We start from the raw sequence: 18,997 nt of genomic DNA, 5'->3' as shown, positions 1-18,997 counted from the left end.
GGTGCCTCCAGCTCTGCATCAGCGAACATCAGTGCCGCTCTTCAGGGTTGCATCTTCGTGGCTGGAAGCAGAGTGTGTGAGGAGTGGAGTGCTTACATGCGCCTGCAGCTTGTCAGGCTCTCGTGTGTCAATCCGACCCCAGCAAGTCACAGGCCGGCTTGCATTGGAATCGCACTAGTTCCACGTGGCGCTGGTGCGGGCCCATTAGCATGTCCAAAATCGCTCCGGGACTGGCACCCCATCGTGACCCTAGAACACCCGCGATTCAGTCCCTGCGTCAGCACTTAGTCTCTCAAATGAAATGAAAATCGCTTATTGTCACAAGTAGGCTTCAAATGAAGTTACTGTGAAAATGGAGAATCCCGCCCGTAGTGCTTTGGTAGATCAAAAAGAAAGAACCTATTCAGTATACGTGCAGTCATTGATTTAAGATAATTGACAAAATAACAATAAGGGAAATGATAAACTTTTTCGCACAGAGAATGGTTAAGAACGCGCACTACCTGAAAGGGTAGTGGAATTGTGGGTGAAATTCTCCCCAAACGGCGCGATGTCCGCCGACTGGCGCCCAAAACGGCGCCAATCAGACGGGCATCGCGCCGCCCCAAAGGTGCGGAATGGTCCGCATCTTTGGGGGCCGAGCCCCAACATTGAGGGGCTAGGCCGACGCCGGAGGAATTTCCGCCTCGCCAGTTGGCGGAAACGGCCTTTGTTGCCCCGCCAGCTGATGCGGAAATGACATATCGGGGCGGCGCATGCGCGGGAGCGTCAGCGGCCGCTGACAGTTTCCCGCGCATGCGCAGTGGAGGGAGTCTCTTCCGCCTCCGCCATGGTGGAGACGTGGCGGAGGCGGAAGACAAAGAGTGCCCCCACGGCACAGTCCCGCCCGCGGATCGGTGGGCCCCGATCGCGGGCCAGGCCACCGTGGGGGCACCCCCCGGGGTCAGATCACCCCGCGCCCCCCCAGGACCCCGGAGCCCGCCCACGCCGCCTTGTCCCGCCGTTCAAAAGGTGGTTTAATCCACGCCAGCGGGACAGGTAATTTATCGGCGGGACTTCGGCCCATCTGGGCCGGAGAATCCAGCGGGGGGGCCCGCCAACCGGCGAGGCCCGATTCCCGCCCCCGCCGAATATCCGGTACCGGAGACTTCGGCAACCGGCGGGGGCGGGATTCACGGCAGCCCCCAGTGATTCTCCAACCCTGCGGGGGGTCGGAGAATGACGCCCCATATTCATTGAATTTTCAAAAGGCAATGAGATACTTGAAATTGATAATAATAATCTTTATTATTGTCACAAGTAGACTTACATTAACACTGCAATGAAATTATTGTTGCAGTTTTATGTGGGAAAATGCTGGGAAGTGGAACTAAATTGGACAACTCTTTAATGAGACACTGCAGGCAGTAACTGGCCAAGTGGTCTCTTTCTGAACATTATTCTATTCCGTCTGGAAAAACCTTGAGGTTCATTCATTTGTGCTGTGCCCGACTGCAGGTCCTTGGCTCATTGTCTGCTGATGCTTCATCCTGAGTCATTTTATTGACAGCTGTTCTGTTTGTCAGCATTGAGTTTGCCATTGACTTCCACTCCCAGGAGCAGGACAACGTTGCCAGTACCAGGTCCACCTCAGCTGGAGCAGGAATCAAACCCACATACTCATCAGCTAGCCAACTGAAGTAATTGGCCCCCACAGTTTTCTATTAGAAGTGCTGGGTCTTCATTGGAGTTGCTTTCTTTTCCTCCAGTAGGTGGCATTTATAAAGCAATTCAAGCTCTTGAACTAAAAACAAACAATGTGTCTGGATTTTGACAGAGTTCCAGTGAAAGATTGCAGTGACTTAAATGTCAGGTCAGTGGGAATGTAAAGTGAAGCTATGACAACTTCTAAGTGGCAGAAGGTCTTTTGTTTGCTTGTTCCTCTGTGTCCTCTCTGCTGCATTGAAGGGACAAAAATGGAAAATACAAAACTACATAAGAGTGAACCACAGCTCACCGAGGTTTAGTTCAAAGTTCTGCCTAATTTCGATACATTTCGCTCTGGAAAAGAAACAAAGCTGCAGATTGATGAATTGGGCTTTTAATTATACTTTTTTTTTCAATTAAAGGGCAATTTAGTGTGGCCAATCCACCTACCCTGCACGTCCTTCGGTTGTGGGGCGAGTTACCGTTCCTAACGTGAACACATTTGAAAGGAAGTCCGTTTTATTCTATAATTTTCTTGTTCAGAAAGCTTACTACTCCTCCAGTTTCCCACGGCAGAAATTAAATCTGGGTCAATCTAGAAAGGTAACAGAAATTAAGTGGTAGCCATTGTAACAAAGGATCTGTGTAGTAACTAGAGCTGTTGATGAGGATGTAAGTTACATCATTAATAAGTACTCAGAATAATATCTTGTAATGTTATTTATTGATTACCTGGGGAATCAGCTCCTGGTTCAAAATAGCCATCCATAAACAAGAATCCATTTCATTCAGGTCAACAGGTTTTATATATTGAAATCGTGATCTTGCTTCACGGTCTCCAGAAATGAAATGTAATTGTATTGTATTGATGCCAATAGCCAATAAAATCAATGGACAGAATCTAAAGGAGCAGCTCTATTATACATGCAGCAGTGATTCAGCAATGTAACATATTCTAAATATTCCAAAATGTGTGGAGTATTTTTGAAGAACTTTATAGTTTATTTCTGATAACTGAAATGAATTGCTTGTCTTTTCCTGTACTTTTGGGTAAGACCTATTTAGAAATCTTGCAACCTTTTTGAAAAGTGCATCATCCTGCAGTGTGTACCTGTCTTCAACACCATTTTCATAATGCAGGCCATGCCGTTTGCAGCATCGCTGATTCCTGTATTCACACTGGCTGGTGGATTTTGCATTGAGACAGGATGAATTCTACCTCAAGAGAAAAACAGGGAACAAAAACACCAAGTTTTATTGAATCATGCGAGTTCACAATATCAAAAATTAAATGTTAATAGAAGGCTTTAAGAAAAAAAACCCTCAAAGGATGAAAAACTTAAAATAACAGATTTGTGGGCAGCACAGTGGCACAGTGGTTAACACTGCTGCCTACGACGCTGAGGATCAGGGTTCGAACCCAGCCCTGGGTCACTGTCCGTGTGGAGTTTGGACATTTTCCCCGTGACTGCATGGGTTTCACCCCCACAACCCAAGGAGGATATGCAGGTTTGGTGGATTGGCCCCGCTAAATTGCCCTTATTGGGAAAAAAACAATTGGGTACTCTAAATTTATGAAAAAAATAATAAAATAAAATAATAAATTTGCCACGCTCAGCAGTCGGGGGAATGCAACAGCAGGATAAAATTCTTGCTGTCTATCTGCATTGTAGGAGAAATTACGGGCCTGCCAGCTTTGAGAAAAGAGTCATTTCTCACTTTTCGAATGCAAGGGTCACAATGACCTGGCCAACATCAACAACAGCATTCTTTGTACCCAACACAATGCAATAACTAAGAAACTGATGCTTGATGTTCATTTCGGTGCCATGTGCAGAGCAGTTGCACTCCCGAAAACTAAGGTTGTCACAATTTAAGATAGCGGCTACTCCTTATCTATTGAATCTTTGAAAGTGTTGATGTAATATATTTAGAAAACGAGGGCACAGCCATTATTATGATTTGACCTGGTAATGGCTGTTCCCCCAAACTGATTTACTTATCAACACTATTAAAAATGTCAAACGTTTTTGGGCGGGATTCTCCGATAATGAGGCAGAGTGTCCGCTCCATGTGAACGCCGTCGCGTTTCACGACAGCGCGAAACGGCCGCGGGCACGATCAATTCAGGCCCCGAAAAGGGGCCAGCAGCAGGGCCGCGGAAAACGCGGTGGGCATGGCGCCAGAGCAGCTGACACCGTGCCGCGTCATTTAAAGTGCGCGATCCGCGCACAGGACCCGAACGATCGAGGTGGCTGAGTCCCGCCGTGTTGCTCCCAGGTCCCAGGGCAGTGATCTCGAGACGCTGCTGGATGCTGTAGAAGATGCTGCAGAGCCATCTTGTCCCCAAGACGTGGGCACCGGCAACCATCCAGCACTGTGAGGCGCGGCTGGCGTGAGGTGGGCACCGCGGTTAGCGCTGTGGGGCACCCCACCCCCCGATCTGGAGACCAGTGCCGAAAGAAGCTCCACGACCTCACGAGGGCTGCCAGGGTAAGTACCCCGAGGGTTCCCCCGGGCCACACCCCACCCTTCCTTCCCCCCCCTGCCCACGCAGGAGTGGTGGGGTCTGGGGACACCACGTTGTACCCAACCCACATGGGCAACACACCGCCCTTGAGAGCTGCCATGGCGTGGTGCCCAGCGTGCTCCACCCAGTCATAATGTTGACAACATCTGTGCGACTTGATGCTGACCGCCAACCACGCTGGGGGAGCCCCCACGTGGGAGGTAGCGCCAGGCCAGGTTGGAGGTGCAGGACCAAGTGAGACTCCCCTGCCTGGCTACACCCCCTCAGCCCGTCACCTCCCCCACACCCCCTACCACTACCCCCAAGCCCCCCCCCTTTGAACCCACCCCATGACACATATCCCTACACCCCTTAACCACCACCTAACACTCCACCCCCTCACACTGCCCCCACCAACCCCGACTCCGCCTGTCTAACGATACATGCCTCATTGTCTTCCCCAGGGCCAGGAGCCGATCGGCCAGGGACATCGCGGGCAAGCCCCCGCCGTCCAGCTGCAAGCTCATCCGCCCCCACGGATGCACGGCAGAGGGGGGAAGGAAGACTGACAGGAGGGCCCTTCTCTGAGGCTGGGGAACTGGAGGGGGACGCACAGAGGACGGACAGACACGACACGGACGAACACAGGATGGACAGTCAGGACACTGATGACTGTGAGTCAGACGAGTAGAGGGCTGCGAGCCAGGACAGTGACGGAGAGAGGACGGGGACTCTGGATCAGTGACGTACAGAGGACGACCAGACAGTCGACGGACACACCGGACATGGCACCTAACGTGGGCCACGGACTAGTTACGTCGGTCCAAGGATCGTCACAGGAGACCCCAGACCTGGGGACAGATGAGGAGCTCGAGTTTGCTCCCCGAGGGAGGAGGAGGTACTGGTGCCCATCCCGGTTACTCCAGCAAAGGAGGTCCTGGAACACTTGGACTCCCCCATTCCGTCCCTGGTGCATCTGGTGGGCAGCGGGCAGAGCATGGTGGCACCACGCCATCCAGCACACCCGCCGAGCAGCCTGGTCCATCCAAGCCGGGTCGCCCCAGGAAACGCGCGCTGATGGGGACCAACGTCACAGGGCAGGAGTCTCAGCAGTCCGCCTCCACTCCTGCTGTACCGTCTGGGGAAACACCAAGACGTAGTGGGCCCATAAGGCCAAGTTAGACATGTAGTAAGTTGGCACGGGTGCAGGGCACAGCTTATTTGTAGGGGCTAGGGCACTGTTACACCAAACCTAGATGCCTCTGTGCTATGTCCGGTGCCTGAGGGGTCGTGAGGGGGAGCGAGTGACGCTGGAGGTCGAAGTTCTGTCCAACGGTGAGGCCGGGGGGGGTGTTGGGTGTTTCTCCCCCCCCCCCCCCCCCTCGCCCCGTCCCCAACACCCCATCACCGTCAGCACACCAACGGAGCTGCCCCACATGGTCATGTGGTGGATTGTCCGTGACGCATACAGGGACCACCGAGGCGGAGGGTTCAGAAATGGCCACGAGTCAGACATTGTCTAGCGATCCGGAGATCACAGCTCAATCGCAGAGCGGGTTGTCATCATTCAACATGGCATTGATCACACCCGCTGACACAAGCAACTGTTAAAACATTCACGTGTGCCACAGGTGTAAGGTGCTGTGAAAGTGGTGGTGTGGGCGGTAGGGTTGTGAGGGCAGGAGGCCAAAGCACCTCTCCACAATACCCCTGGTCGCTGCATGGGCCTCATTATAGCAGGTCTCCACGTTGTTCTGTGGCCTCCGTATAGGTGTCATCAGCCACAACCGCAACGGGTAACCCCTGTCACCCAGCAACCTCAGCCGGGGGGATCTTCATGGGATGGTCGCAGACCACGTGAATGTTCATCGAGTAGTTCTCCTTCCTGTTCAGGAAAACGTCCCTGTTATCCGAGGGCGGACGCATGCCGACGTGCACCCCATCAATCACCCCCTGGATCATCGGCATCCCAGCCACGGAGGCGAAGCCCGCTGCCTGGTCAGCCTGGTGTGCGCGATCCTCCGGAAAATTTATGTACCTGTCGGCGATGTCATACAGGGCATCGGTGACGGCCCGGATGCACCAGTGCACCGATGCCTGTGAGATTCCAGACAGGTCCCTGCTCGGCGCCAGGAAGGACCCATGGCGAAGAAATTGAGGGCAACCGTGACCTTGACGGTCACCGGGATAGCATGTCCTCCCCCCGTTCCACATGGTGCCAGGTGCGCCACGAGGTGGCATATATGTGCCACGGTCTCCCGACTCAATCGGAGTCTCCTCCTGCATGCCGTATCCAGAAGGTCCTGGAACGACATGCGGTCCCGGTACACTGGCGCATTGGCACCACCACCTGCTCCTGCTCATCCACCTGCGCCCCTTCAGGATCCGAATCCTCGTCCTCCGCATGCCCGACAATGTGGTGGTCATTGTCACCCTCCGCCTCCTCATGCACCTGTCGGGCGGGAGGGCCTGCAGCATGAGCGGCTGGCACTAGGCCCTCTGCAGCCAGTCCCTCAGCTGCAGCCGCCGCTCCAGCAGCTGCTCTGAGCCGCCTTCGTCGGCGGCGTCAAATGGCTACCTGCTGCTCCTTCCACGGCGGCAAACATGGCTGGCTGGTGCGCAAACCTGACAAACTACACGAAGAGGGGGGGGGGGGAGGAGGAGGAGGGACATCAACATGTTTAACGATGGCGCTTTGACAACAAGACAGTCAGGGTCCATGGGTGCCCCGGCTGCCTTGTTCCACTGCAGACACACATGCAACCTTCGCCCTGCCCAGTATCCGTCCACCGCCCACTTCACCCCGTCCCTCCTCAGTGCAGCGCCACTTGCCTCAGCCCATCATCATGACCTGCACTTGGAAGCGTGTCTTCGCCACTGTGCAGCCATGGCAGGCCGCCTGGCATGTCGCTCCAGCGGGAAACCTTGCCCACCCTCCCCCACCCCACCCGCACAGCATGGCGGCACCATTTCCAGCACGCCCTCCTCCTTCCTCCACCGCCACCTCCTTCCTCCACTCCCTCCTCCACCCCTTCCTCCTCCTCCCCACCCCCTCCTCCCCCCTCCACCTCCTACCCCCACCCCCTCCTACGTCCACCCCCTCCTCCCCCCACCCCCTCCTCCCCCCACCCCCTCCTCCCCCACCCCCTCCTCCCCCTCCTCCTCCCCCCTCCACCTCCTACCCCCACCCCCTCCTACGTCCACCCCCTCCTCCCCCCACCCCCTCCTCCCCCACCCCCTCCTCCCCCACCCCCTCCTCCCCCTCCTCCTCCCCCCACTCCCCCTCCTCCTCCCCCCACTCCCCCTCCTCCTTGCCACTCTCCCCTCCTCCTTGCCCCACCCCCTCCTCCTTGTCCCACCACCCTCCTCCTTGCCCCACCACCCTCCTCCTTGCCCCACCCTCTCCTCCTCCGCCTTGCCCCACCCCTCCTCGCCTCCTCCTTGCCCCACCCCCTCCTCCTTGCCCCACCCTCTCCTCCTCAGCCTTGCCCCACCCCTCCTCCTCCTTCCCCCTCCTCTCCTCCTCCCCCCACCCCCCTCCTCCTTGCCCCACCCTCTCCTCCTCCGCCTTGCCCCACCCCTCCTCTCCTCCACCTTCCCCCATCCCTCCTCCTCCTTCCCCCACCCCTCCTCCTTCCCCCACCCCTCCTCCACCCCACCCCCTCCTCCTCCTCCTCCCACCACCCCACCTCCTCCTCCTCTTTCCCCACTCCTCCTACTCCTTCCTCCACCTCACTCATCCTTCCCCCACCCCTCCTCCTCCTCATCCTTCCCCCACCCCTCCCCCTCCTCCTTCCCCCACCCTCTCCTCCTCATCCTTCCCCCACCCCTCCCCCTACTCCTTCCCCACCCCTCTTCCTCCTCCTTCCGCCACCTCTCCTCCTCCTCCTTCACCCACCCCTCCTCCTTCCCCCACCCCTCCTCCTCCTCCTTCCCCCAACCCTCCTCCTCCTTCCCCCACCCCTCCTCCTCCTCCTTCTCCCACCCTTCCTCCTCCTCCTTCCCCCACCCCTCCTCCTCCTCCTTACCCCACCCCTCCTCCTCCTCCTTTCCCCACCCCCTCCTCCTCCTCCTTTCCCCACCCCCTCCTCCTCCTTTCCCCACCCCCTCCTCCTCCTTTCCCCACCCCCTCCTCCTCCTTTCCCCACCCCCTCCTCCTCCTTTCCCCACCCCCTCCTCCTCCTTTCCCCACCCCCTCCTCCTCCTTTCCCCACCCCCTCCTCCTCCTTTCCCCACCCCCTCCTCCTCCTTTCCCCACCCCCTCCTCCTCCTTTCCCCACCCCCTCCTCCTCCTTTCCCCACCCCCTCCTCCTCCTTTCCCCACCCCTCCTCCTCCTTTCCCCACCCCCTCCTCCTCCTTTCCCCACCCCCTCCTCCAACCCAATGTTGCACCTGTATTAGGTGATGTAAAGTAGGACCTGTACTACAGGTTCGCCGGTAGTCCCTTCTTAGAGCAATAAAGCCTCAGTTGTATCCAACTTTAGTCTTTGTTCAATTGATCCTTTAGTCTTTGTTCAATTGATCGTGCCTCACCCCCCTCCTCCTCCTCGCCTCACCCCCCTCCTCCTCCTCGCCTCGCCCCCCTCCTCCTCCTCGCCTCACCCCCTCCTCGCCTCACCCCCTCCTCCTCCTCGCCTCACCCCCCTCCTCCTCCTCGCATTCCCCCCCTCCTCCTCCTCGCCTCACCCCCCTCCTCCACCTCGCCTCACCCCCTCCTCGCCTCACCCCCCTCCTCCTCCTACTCGCCTCACCCCCCTCCTCCTCCTCCTCCTCGCCTCACCCCCCTCCTCCTCCTCCTCGCCTCACCCCCCTCCTCCTCCTCCTCGCCTCACCCCCCTCCTCCTCCTACTCGCCTCACCCCCCTCCTCCTCCTCCTCACCTCACCCCCCTCCTCCTCCTCCTCGCCTCACCCCCCTCCTCCTCCTCCTCGCCTCACCCCCTTCCTCCTCCTCCTCGCCTCACCCCCCTCCTCCTCCTCGCCTCACCCCCCTCCTCCTCCTCGCCTCACCCCCTCCTCCTCCTCGCCTCACCCCCCTCCTCGCCTCACCCCCCTCCTCCTCGCCTCACCCCCCTCCTCCTCCTCGCCTCACCCCCCTCCTCCTCCTCGCCTCACTCCCCTCCTCCTCCTCGCCACAGCCCCCTCCTCCACCTCGCCTCACCTCCTCCTCGCCTCACCCCCCTCCTCCTCCACCTCGCCTCACCTCCTCCTCGCCCCACCCCCCTCCTCCTCGCCCCACCCCCCTCCTCCTCGCCCCACCCCCCTCCTCCTCGCCCCACCCCCCTCCTCCTCGCCCCACCCCCCTCCTCCTCGCCCCACCCCCCTCCTCCTCCTCCTCGCCCCACCCCCCTCCTCCTCCTCCTCGCCCCACCCCCCTCCTCCTCCTCCTCGCCCCACCCCCCTCCTCCTCCTCCTCGCCCCACCCCCCTCCTCCTCCTCCTCGCCCCACCCCCCTCCTCCTCCTCCTCGCCCCACCCCCCTCCTCCTCCTCCTCGCCCCACCCCCCTCCTCCTCCTCCTCGCCCCACCTCCCTCCTCCTCCTCCTCGCCCCACCCCCCTCCTCCTCCTCCTCCTCGCCCCACCCCCCTCCTCCTCCTCCTCGCCCCACCCCCCTCCTCCTCCTCGCCCCACCCCCCTCCTCCTCCTCGCCCCACCCCCCTCCTCCTCCTCCTCGCCCCACCCCCCTCCACCTCCTCCTCGCCCCACCCCCCTCCTCCTCCTCGCCCCACCCCCCTCCTCCTCCTCGCCCCACCCCCCTCCTCCTCCTCCTCGCCCCACCCCCCTCCTCGCCCCACCCCCTCCTCCTCCTCGCCCCACCCCCTCCTCCTCCTCGCCCCACCCCCCTCCTCCTCCTCGCCCCACCCCCCTCCTCCTCCTCGCCCCACCCCCCTCCTCCTCCTCGCCCCACCCCCCTCCTCCTCCTCGCCCCACCCCCCTCCTCCTCCTCGCCCCACCCCCCTCCTCCTCCTCGCCCCACCCCCCTCCTCCTCCTCGCCCCACCCCCCTCCTCCTCCTCGCCCCACCCCCCTCCTCCTCCTCGCCCCACCCCCCTCCTCCTCCTCGCCCCACCCCCCTCCTCCTCCTCGCCCCACCCCCCTCCTCCTCCTCGCCCCACCCCCCTCCTCCTCCTCGCCCCACCCCCCTCCTCCTCCTCGCCCCACCCCCCTCCTCCTCCTCGCCCCACCCCCCTCCTCCTCCTCGCCCCACCCCCCTCCTCCTCCTCGCCCCACCCCCCTCCTCCTCCTCGCCCCACCCCCCTCCTCCTCCTCGCCCCACCCCCCTCCTCCTCCTCGCCCCACCCCCCTCCTCGCCCCACCCCCCTCCTCCTCCTCGCCCCACCCCCCTCCTCCTCCTCGCCCCACCCCCCTCCTCCTCCTCGCCCCACCCCCTCCTCCTCCTCGCCCCACCCCCCTCCTCCTCCTCGCCCCACCCCCCTCCTCCTCCTCGCCCCACCCCCCTCCTCCTCCTCGCCCCACCCCCCTCCTCCTCCTCGCCCCACCCCCCTCCTCCTCCTCGCCCCACCCCCCTCCTCCTCCTCGCCCCACCCCCCTCCTCCTCCTCGCCCCACCCCCCTCCTCCTCCTCGCCCCACCCCTCTCCTCCTCCTCGCCCCACCCCCCTCCTCCTCCTCGCCCCACCCCCCTCCTCCTCCTCGCCCCACCCCCCTCCTCCTCCTCGCCCCACCCCCCTCCTCCTCCTCGCCCCACCCCCCTCCTCGCCCCACCCCCCTCCTCCTCCTCGCCCCACCCCCCTCCTCCTCCTCGCCCCACCCCCCTCCTCCTCCTCGCCCCACCCCCCTCCTCCTCCTCGCCCCACCCCCCTCCTCCTCCTCGCCCCACCCCCCTCCTCCTCCTCGCCCCACCCCCCTCCTCCTCCTCGCCCCACCCCCCTCCTCCTCCTCGCCCCCCCCCTCCTCCTCGCCCCACCCCCCCTCCTCCTCGCCCCACCCCCCTCCTCCTCCTCGCCCCCCCCCCTCCTCCTCGCCCCACCCCCCTCCTCCTCGCCCCCCCCCCCTCCTCCTCGCCCCACCCCCCTCCTCCTCGCCCCACCCCCCTCCTCCTCGCCCCACCCCCCTCCTCCTCGCCCCCCCCTCCTCCTCGCCCCACCCCCCCCTCCTCCTCGCCCCACCCCCCTCCTCCTCCTCGCCCCACCCCCCTCCTCCTCCTCGCCCCACCCCCCTCCTCCTCGCCCCACCCCCCTCCTCCTCGCCCCACCCTCTCCTCCTCGCCCCACCCCCCTCCTCCTCCTCGTCCCACCCCCTCCTCCTCGCCCCCCCCTCCTCCTCGCCCCACCCCCCCCTCCTCCTCGCCCCACCCCCCTCCTCCTCCTCGCCCCACCCCCCTCCTCCTCCTCGCCCCACCCCCCTCCTCCTCGCCCCACCCCCCTCCTCCTCGCCCCACCCTCTCCTCCTCGCCCCACCCCCCTCCTCCTCCTCGCCCCACCCCCCTCCTCCTCGCCCCACCCCCCTCCTCCTCGCCCCACCCTCTCCTCCTCGCCCCACCCCCCTCCTCCTCCTCGTCCCACCCCCTCCTCCTCCTCGCCCCACCCCCTCCTCCTCCTCGCCCCACCCCCTCCTCCTCCTCGCCCCACCCCCTCCTCCTCCTCGCCCCACCCCCTCCTCCTCCTCGCCCCACCCCCTCCTCCTCCTCGCCCCACCCCCTCCTCCTCCTCGCCCCACCCCCTCCTCCTCCTCGCCCCACCCCCTCCTCCTCCTCGCCCCACCCCCTCCTCCTCCTCGCCCCACCCCCTCCTCCTCCTCGCCCCACCCCCTCCTCCTCCTCGCCCCACCCCCTCCTCCTCCTCGCCCCACCCCCTCCTCCTCCTCGCCCCACCCCCTCCACCTCCTCGCCCCACCCCCTCCTCCTCGCCCCACCCCCTCCTCCTCGCCCCACCCCCTCCTCCTCGCCCCACCCCCCTCCTCCTCCTCGCCCCACCCCCCTCCTCCTCGCCTCACCCCCCTCCTCCTCCTCGCCCCACCCCCTCCTCCTCCTCGCCCCACCCCCCTCCTCCCCCTCGCCCCACCCCCCTCCTCCCCCTCGCCCCACCCCCCTCCTCCCCCTCGCCCCACCCCCTCCTCCTTTCCCCACCCCTCCTCCTTTCCCCACCCCCTCCTCCTTTCCCCACCCCCTCCTCCTTTCCCCACCCCCTCCTCCTTTCCCCACCCCCTCCTCCTTTCCCCACCCCCTCCTCCTTTCCCCACCCCCTCCTCCTTTCCCCACTCCTTCCTCCAGCCCCTGCTCCTCCCCCCCCCGGGACTTCGGCCCATCCGGGCGTCTGAATAGCGGGGGACCCGGACAATCGCCGTACTTAGTACCTCGGGCGATTCTCCAGCAGGCGCAGCACCGACCTCAATGAAGCCGTTCTCGCCGTTTGGGAGAATGGCGGAACGGCGTCGGTCCGGCACCGTGGGAAAATATGGCGCGAAAGGCGATTCTCCCATACGGCGCGGCATGTGAGAATCTCGCCCTTTATTTCCATTGTGCCGTACAACACAGCATGCGTTAACACTGATTTACCTATGCATTGGAGTCGACAAGCCAAATGGTCTCCTTCTGTGCTGTACCCGTTCTAAGGAGAATTACCAGAGCATTAGATGGATAAATACGTGTTTAGGAACAGTCGAGGGCACTATTTAAACAGAAATTGGGTAAGGATTTGAAAATTAAGACTAAAATAATATAGGGATTAGCACGTAAAATGGGATTAGAGCAGGTCCAGTTGAAGACTTGACTCGAGCATTGATCTGGCTTCCCTCAGCACTGTAAAATATCAGACTCCATGAAAGACTGATCTGACAAATGGAATCACTACTTAAAAAAAAACCCGAGAAGAACTGAGAACAAAGAAAGCTCACATGAATTTGTAGATACCTCCTAATTGACTCAGACCCATTTTCAATCCCTGCATTTTCAGAATTTCTTTTCTACGATAGAATGATTAATGTTTCGGTGGAGTACCACAAGGATCTGTTCTGGGGCCGTTGCTGTTTGTCATTTTTATCGATGACCTAGAGGAAGGCGCAGAAGGGTGGGTGAGTAAATTTGCAGACGATACTAAAGTCGGTAGTGTTGTCGATAGTGTGGAGGGATGTAGCAGGTTACAGAGGGATATAGATAAGATGCAGAGCTGGGCTGAGAGGTGGCAAATGGAGTTTAATGTAGAGAAGTGTGAGGTGATTCACTTTGGAAGGAATAACAGGAATGCGGAATATTTGGCTAATGGTAAAGTTCTTGAAAGTGTGGATGAGCAGAGGGATCTAGGTGTCCATGTACATAGATCCCTGAAAGTTGCCACCCAGGTTGATAGGGTTGTGAAGAAGGCCTATGGAGTGTTGGCCTTTATTGGTAGAGGGATTGAGTTCCGGTGTCGGGAGGTCATTTTGCAGCTGTACAGAACTCTGGTACGGCCGCATTTGGAGTATTGCGTACAGTTCTGGTCACCGCATTATAGGAAGGACGTGGAGGCTTTGGAGCGGGTGCAGAGGAGATTTACCAGGATGTTGCCTGGTATGGAGGGAAAATCTTATGAGGAAAGGCTGATGGACTTGAGGTAGTTTTCGTTGGAGAGAAGAAGGTTAAGGGGAGACTTAATAGAGGCATACAAAATGATCAGGGGGTTGGATAGGGTGGACAGTGAGAGCCTTCTCCCGCGGATGGATATGGCTGGCACGAGGGAACATAACTTTAAACTGAGGGGTAATAGATATAGGACAGAGGTCAGAGGTAGGTTCTTTACGCAAAGAGTAGTGAGGCCGTGGAATGCCCTACCTGCTACAGTAGTGAACTCGTCAACATTGAGGGCATTTAAAAGTTTATTGGATAAACATATGGATGATAATGGCATAGTGTAGGTTAGATGGCTTTTGTTTCGGTGCAACATCGTGGGCCGAAGGGCCTGTACTGCGCTGTATTGTTCTATGTTCTATGTTCTATACACGGTTGCCCTTTGGAGTATCCTCTGCCTGTGCAATTTTTCAACGTGTTATGGAGGGCATTTTGAGAGGTTTACCACGTGTGGCTGTCTACCTAGATGATGTTTTGATTACAGGGACGTCGGAGCAGGAACATTTGGAAAATCTGGAGGCTGTCCTTAGATGCCTTTCGGAGGCTGGAGTCCGTTTACGTCGCACAAAGTGCGTATTTCAGGCAAAGGAAGTAGTCTACCTAGGTTATCGGGTGGACCGTGAAGGTCTGCACCCCGTCGCAGAGAAGGTGCGTGCAATTCAACATGCCCCCGCCCCGACTGACACTTCGCATCTTCGTTCTTTTCTCGGTCTCGTAAACTATTACGGGAAATTCCTCCCCAATCTGGCAACTACGCTGGCCCCCTTGCACCTTCTGCTAAAGAAAAATCACACCTGGGTTTGGGGTTAGCCGCAAGAAACCGCTTTCCGGCGGGTAAAGCAACAATTGTCGTCGTCTGGGTTACTAACCCACTATGATCCTGGAAAGCCTTTGCTCGTCACATGTGATGCATCCCCGTATGGTATTGGGGCCGTCCTGTCCCACAAGATGGAGAACGGGGCCGAGCGGCCGATAGCTTTCGCCTCCCGCACATTGACTGCAGCGGAGAAAAAGTATGCGCAGATCGAGGAGGAGGGCCTGGCTGTGGTTTTTGCGGTGAAACGCTTCCACCAGTACGTGTACGGCCACCATTTCACTGTCGTGACTGATCATAAGCCCCTGCTGGGACTTTTCAGAGAGGATAAGCCAATACCGCCCATTGCTTCCGCACGGATCCAGCGCTGGGCTTTGTTGCTTGCTGCATACGAGTATTCTCTGGAGCACAAACCAGGTACGCAGATAGCAAATGCCGACGCACTGAGCCGATTGCCTTTATCGACCGGCCCCATGTCGACCCCCACGACCGGTGAGGTGGTTGCAACCCTAAATTTTATGGACACCTTGCCTGTCACGGCATCACAGATCCGTGAGTGGACCCAGACGGAGCCAGTCCTGTCAAAGGTTCGGCACATAGTCCTGTATGGTGGGCAGCATAGACAGCTCCCAGGTGAGTTGCGGGCATTTTCCTCCAAGCGGTCAGAATTCAGCGTGAAAGACGGCATCCTCTTGTGGGGGACGCGTGTGATTGTCCCGGAAAAAGGCCAGGAGCTGATATTAACAGACTTGCACAATGGGCATCCAGGCGTGACCAAAATGAAAATGTTGGCCCGGAGTTATGTCTGGTGGCCAGGCCTCGACACCGACATTGAGAAGGTGGCCCAAAACTGCTCCATTTGCCAGGAGCATCAGAAGCTTCCGCCGGCCACGCCCCTACATCACTGGGAATGGCCAGGGCGGCCTTGGGCACGCTTGCATGCAGATTTCGCAGGCCCTTTTCAAGGATCCATGTTCCTTCTACTAATTGACGCCCAGTCCAAATGGCTAGAGGTGCATAAGATGCAGGGGACACCGTCCTGCGCAACAATTGAAAAGATGCGTTTATCGTTTAGTACGCATGGCCTCCCCGAGGTGCTGGTCACGGATAACGGCACTCCATTCACGAGTGAGGAGTTTGCGAGGTTCACGAAGATGAACGGCATCCGCCATATCCGCACTGCCCCTTACCACCCGGCTTCAAATGGGTTGGCAGAGCGCGCAGTGCAGACATTCAAAAGAGGCCTAAAGAAGCAGTCTTCCGGATCAATGGACACGAGACTGGCTCGCTTTTTGTTTACGTACAGGACCACCCCCCATGCAGTGACTGGGGTAGCTCCCGCAGAACTCCTAATGGGCCGGAGACTTCGCACCCGCCTTAGTATGGTTTTCCCGGACATTGGCGCAAACGTACGCTGCACACAAGAACGGCAGGGACAGGGATTTTCTCGGCATCGGCCGATTCGGCAGTTTGCGCCCGGTGACCCAGTGTTCGTTCGGAATTTTGCTGGTGGTGCCCAATGGGTTCCTGGTGTAATCTTTCGCCAAACGGGCCCTATATCTTACCAAGTGCAAGCCCAGGGTCGTCTCCAGCGAAAACATGTATACCACGTTCGGTCCAGAAGACTATCCCCTCAAAAGATTCCCCGCCCCGGAGCTCATTTCTACAGCCGCAGAGACCAGAGACAAGGGAAGGTAGTCCTCACAATCTACCACTGGTGCCTCACTCGAAGCCTGCGCAGGTCGTTATGGGACCGTATGGAGATAGAGACGCTGACATGACGGAGACAGCAGACTCTGACTCCGAGATGGAGACACAGGATGCATCAGAGGGGGAATCCTTGGGTCCACGGGCCGTGGATGTACAACCGTTGCGCCGTTCATCACGGAAGCGCCGGTCTCCATCTCGTTACACGCCGCCTGATCCAGCTTCGCGTGCAAATGGTGTCCAGCCTGCGGCCAAACGAGTCCGATGCCCTCGTTCGCCAGGGTCTTCGGTGGATTCCTTGGACTTTGTGGGGGAGGGATGTTATAAACTGCCTACTTACCATTGGCTGGGGACTAACGACTATCCCACAATCCTGTGGGAGTATGAGCTTCCACCAATGAGGGGGGTGGAGAAACCACTAGTAAACTCCTAGTATAAATAAAGCTGGCCAGTTCAGGAACCAGCAGGAAGTAGTATGTAGCAAGGGAAGTTACTGCTACTGTTATGTATATATGTTATAGTAAATAAATGTTATTACTTTGTATCCTCTCAACTCGTGCTGGATTCTTCGTGGCCCTTACAAAAAGGGGGTTGACAGGGTAAATGTGAAGTGGATGTTTGCTAAGTGGATGTTTCCCCTCATGGGAGAGTCTAGGACCAGAGGGCATGGTCTCAGAATAAAGGGGTACCCATTTAAGACTGACATGAGGAGGAATGTCTTCTCTCAGAGGGTTGTGAGTCTTTGGAACTCTGTGCCAGAAAGAGCTGAGGGGGGCAGTGGTCTTGTGTATATTTAAGGCTGAGATGGAAAGATTCTTAATTAGCCAGGATATCGAGGGTTATGGGGAAAAGGCAGGAAAGTGAACGCGAGGGATGCCAGATCAGCCATGATTCTATTGAATGGTGGAGCAGGCTCAAGGCGCTGAAGGACCTAACTCCTGTTCCTATTTCTTATGGCCTTATCTGTATTCTCTACAGTAATAGTCAAACATTGCCCCATTAGTTTAGCATTAGGTACAATGCTTCCCAGACAAGACAGTCACTTGACAGCACTCATGTTATGTGCATCCCATCCTGCAATGCAGGGTTTAAGTCTTTGCTCTTCTACGCAAAGCATTCTTACCACCCATTCCTTGAATCCTGACTGATTGTGTCTGCAAGTGAAGACTTAGTGGCAGGGACTATCAAGTTGTCTATGTTCAATATTTGCTATGACGGGAGGCAGTGGCCAACACTGGTGGCATGGTAGCACAGTGGTTAGCACTGTGCTTCACATGTGGGCATGAAAGCAGGGTATTTTGTTAAAATGGCAAGCAACAGGAAGGTCAGGGTCCTGAATGCGCACAGACCGAAGATGCTCAGCATGTCTGTTCTTGGCCTGCTGCAATGTTCCAGTGAAGCTCAACACAAACTGGAGGAACAACATCTCATCTTCCGGTTAGGCACACTACAGCCTTCCGGCCTGAAGATCGAATTCAACAACTTCAGATGATCAGCTCCACCCCCACCTCGACCCATTTGTTTTCATCCCGTTTCATTTTAACTGTCTTTTACCATTTCTTCCTTTCTTAATATATATTTAATTCTCCCCCTCCCAATGTTATCCACCTTTCCTTCACCTTTCTCCTCTTTGCTTCCCCTTCCCCTCCCCACATCTACAGTTCATCCTCTGATGTTAGTCTCCCTGCTGTTTGACCTTTCACATCTTTTGTTCTCTCTGGGGACTGCCATTAGCACTCTTTCCTTTGGTTTCTATGGCCATTAGCACCTGGTTTCCCTGGGTTTCTGTGGCTATGACTCATCTTTCATTCTCACTCCACAGTATAAATATTTCCCACTTTCTCTGTCTGTTAGCTTTGACAAAGAGTCATCGGACTCGAAACATCAGCTCTTTTCTCTTCCTACAGATGCTGCCAGACCTGCTGAGATTTTCCAGCATTTTCTCTTTCTCTCTCCTGTAAGCATCTATGACACACTCTAGGGGATGGGAAAGTGAAACTGTGATGGGAAGTGATCGGCTTAGCCTGGAAGGAAGTAGCATAGGCAGTGAGTGCAAATATCAGCATGCCATGGAAACAATATCAGCGAAATATAAACCATTCGATGCATTCCACCAGGCTATGTATACAGAAGTTATTTTATTAAATGTTAAATCCTAATTGTTAATCATAGAATGGTTACAACATAGAAGGTGGCCATTCGGCCCATCATGTCCATGCTACCTCTCTGCAGGAGTGCTTCAATTATTCCCACTCCCACATCATTTCCCCATAACCCTGCAAATGCTCTCTCTGAAGGTAATTATCTGGTTCCATTCTGAAAATCATAATTTAATCTCCCTCCACCGCACCCTCAGGTATGCATTCCAAATCCTCATCACTCCTCAAGCCGGCGATGATTCTTTTGTCAAGTGACTTAAATCGGTGTCTTGAACCTTACACAACTAGGAACAGTTTATCCTTATCTACTGTCTAAACCCGTCATTCTTTCACGCCTCCTTTCAACCTTCCAATCCACATGACTGAAGACCTCTATCCCTGGAAGCATTCTCATGGTTCTTTATTGCACCTTCTCTAAAGCAGAGTGACCAGAATTAAACACATTGGTCTGGATTTTCATCCAAGAGGTGGCAGCAGAAGTTGGGAGAATTCCTGGCTCGGCCTGTCCTTGAGTTCACAATACATACATAGAAACAGCCTTAGCTAGAACATGCTTCCTCAT

General features: G+C 57.8%; 1 long non-coding RNA gene across 1 annotated transcript in view; it reads right to left on the bottom strand.

Annotated features, from left to right (window-relative positions):
* Positions 1-1,290: 1,290 nt before the first annotated feature.
* Positions 1,291-18,997, bottom strand: part of LOC140397970 (uncharacterized) — a 44,479-nt gene continuing 26,772 nt past the window's right edge. Inside the window, exons 2-3 of the long non-coding RNA XR_011937362.1 lie at positions 2,798-2,901; positions 1,291-1,936 (exon numbers count right to left, since the gene is read on the bottom strand). This is a non-coding gene — a long non-coding RNA (uncharacterized lncRNA). The remainder of the gene's footprint in view (positions 1,937-2,797; positions 2,902-18,997) is intronic.

This window comes from Scyliorhinus torazame, chromosome 21 (assembly GCF_047496885.1).
Source record: "Scyliorhinus torazame isolate Kashiwa2021f chromosome 21, sScyTor2.1, whole genome shotgun sequence".
NCBI classification, from domain to species: Eukaryota; Metazoa; Chordata; class Chondrichthyes; order Carcharhiniformes; family Scyliorhinidae; genus Scyliorhinus; species Scyliorhinus torazame.
This window is presented reverse-complemented; position numbering and strand designations above follow the sequence as displayed.